This window comes from Theobroma cacao, chromosome 7 (genome assembly GCF_053813885.1).
Source record: "Theobroma cacao isolate CCN51 chromosome 7, ASM5381388v1, whole genome shotgun sequence".
Lineage (NCBI taxonomy): Eukaryota > Viridiplantae > Streptophyta > Magnoliopsida > Malvales > Malvaceae > Theobroma > Theobroma cacao.
Genome location: NC_142645.1, coordinates 31,535,443 through 31,538,344, shown reverse-complemented (window position 1 = coordinate 31,538,344; position 2,902 = coordinate 31,535,443). Strand labels below are relative to the sequence as shown.

Here is a 2,902-nt window from a genome sequence, read left to right as displayed (position 1 = left end):
ACAAACATGCTGTAATCGGGCGAGAGTAGACAGAAAGGAGCTTTGTTGATTTCATCTAGATTGACTATCTGCATATACAATCTACGACTATGATGTCCATCAATTTTCTTCTTTCGTTCGAGATTTAGACTAAATCTGTCCAGACTCAGTCAACAATTTGGCGTAACAACCACGACTAGGGTGGCCATTTTGTGGACATTTATACATATATATCAAGCTAAATATATGCATAACTTGAGTCCATCAAACCAGGGGCTTGTGAGCAACGATGGTTCGCTGGGCAGAAGCAAGAACATGTCTCCCTTTACCGCAGCACTAAATTCAAGATTACTGCCAAGGGAACGTCAGGTTTTTCTTTCTACTTCTTTGTTTTTTCTCGAAAAGTAACCAAGTTGTTCTTTTGGCTGGCAAGCAGAATTTATTAATAGTAAACAACAATAACTTTTCGTCAGGGTCCATTAGTCTTTAAGAATATTTATTTGAAGTCGCTATTCCAATAACATTATATATCTCTACTATTTAGTTGTCAGCCAACACTCTTTAAAATTATAAATTTAGTAGAAATTTACAACGTTAGAGTTCAATAATTCAATTTAAAAATTCGTGAAATTTGCAATCGGAAACCATTAAATGAAAATTAAATATGAAAACATATATGTATACATGAAATTTAGTATTGTTCGTTTTTTATTTACATGATGGTTCCTTTTATATCAGAAAAGAAGGAAGTTGAAAAAGCAGGGCACCAGTATGATGAGGGGGTTGACAGCACAGATGGAAGAGGTTACTTCGGAACAAGAAAGGAGGAAAGAGGAGCAAAGACAGCTAAAAGACAAACTTAAAGCCATAGAAGCTAAATGTGACCAACTCCGCTAAGGGACCGCCATCGTAATACAGCAGAGTGCCAGCACCCAAATCCGGCTCGCTCTCATGTTTCAAATCTTAAGAGCAAGAGAAAATAGAGACTTTACCAAAGCAGCCCAACTTGCATAATCTCTTCGGTACTTTTCTTCATAATCTTAAGGAAGAATGAACTCATGACTTAATGAAACACAACTGTTTTTTTTTTTTTTTTTCTTTTTCCTTTCAAAACTTTGATGGCTAATTCATATTACCTTTCATTCTTTTCATCTCCTCTTTGTAGTGAACTCATAATGAAACAGAAGGCATAGTTGGGAGTATTTGGCGGTGGCTTGCTTGATCAAGCATTGCTTCATTCCAGAATTTCAGCTAAATTTCTTTGTTTTATTATCAATTTTTGCACTTTCTTACTGGATTTTAGCCATCGTAGATTGTGGTAGTGATTTATAGTTTATACAAATATATGTTGAAACAATAATCATTGTGTAAAATTATAATAATATAAATCTTCCAATTATTTCTTTCTTGCTGACCATTGATCTAGTCAACTGGTGTCATTATATATATATATAGACAAGAGACCTGACCAGCGGATGGCAACCCATCCAAGAAAGGAAAGCAGATTACACCGGAAGACACTAACACTAAGCAGAAACACATGCAGCAGCATCAAGTCTACACTACAATATTACAGTTTCGTTATCGACACTGTAACATCACAGATACATACTCATAAAGCATACAAGCACCAAAGTGGTGAACACCAACCATCCTAATAATCTGATCTTGATAACTAGAACAGAAACCAAACTGAAAATCACCGGCAGCAATGAAAGCATATCCAGAAAACTCCATCAGCAGACCCCCGGATCCCAACATTCACAAACCAGAAAAGCATAAGAATAAGCCAATCTGATCATTGATTGCGCTGCTCGTAGTGTATGCACGAAGGAAACCAATTTAAGCAACCAATTTAAGGAAGCGAGTGAGGGTAGCAGCTTTATCAAAGTCTCCTTCTTCCCGGGCTCCTAAGATATTGAGCATAAGAATAAGCCGAATCCGATTGCAAGCTGTTTGCTTCATAATCACTTGAGTTTCCTCTCTGAGTTGATCGCATTGGCGTTTAACATCTCCAAACCTTTCTCCTATATTTCTTTGCTCCTCTCTTATGCATTGTTGATCTTCCCTTATCTTTCCCATTTCTGATTTTATTCGTTGGGCCCTCACTTTCAGACTCTTCATTTTTGGTGTGAAGGCCTTCATCCTCATTCTCATCGGCAGTTGGAGATATAATCTTGGAATGTATTGAGTGAAACGCCATGAAGACGGGATTGTATATTTATACATAACAAGTGAATTGTTAGAGAACGCGTCTGGAGTTTGAAGGAGGAGAAAAGAAAGAATAAGGAAGATGAAGAGAAACCGGAGTGAAAGGAGGAAGAAAGAGCAGCAGCTATATAATGAGGCCTGCTATCGAACGATTTTCAAGTGTTAATATGTTCCCAAGTGTAAGAGTCGCTCGGTTTCTCAAGTGTTATCGAGCGATTGCTTTTGTTTTGACTGAATGAAACACAAGACTACCGGTTTGGCTGTGACATCCATTTAATATATTCTCGTGGTCCCACACTGTTACTGCAAAAGTATGTTATTACGTCACATACTTTTTCTTTGTGTATTATTTATATTATTTTATTCCTGATAGTAGTGTTATGTAATATGTATTAGGAGTAAGAAACAAGAATGAGGTCACCGCAAAGGTACTCTGTTAAATACTTCAAAAAAAGGGATAAACAAAGGTCTTTTAAATTAATTAAACTTCACCATCAGCTTTTTTCAATCATTTGCATGGTATATACAAAGCCCTTGACAGCGAATGAGATTACACAAATTAAAATTGTTCATATAGAGATTATTGAAAGTTAAAGAGGGTGCAAAATTACACATAATATGTCTCCTCATTCACATAATTGTTCATAATATGTCTTATCGAGCGATTGCTTTTGTTTTGACAGAATGAAACACAGATTAGTAGTCTGTTTTT

The 2,902-nt window shown here is 36.2% G+C and overlaps 1 long non-coding RNA gene across 1 annotated transcript; it reads left to right on the top strand.

Annotated features, from left to right (window-relative positions):
- The first annotated feature begins 241 nt into the window (after positions 1-241).
- LOC148761797 (uncharacterized) lies at positions 242-1,492 on the top strand. Its single transcript, XR_016027372.1, has 3 exons — positions 242-348; positions 718-1,001; positions 1,145-1,492. It is a non-coding gene; the product is annotated as an uncharacterized LOC148761797 (long non-coding RNA).
- Positions 1,493-2,902: the final 1,410 nt, after the last annotated feature.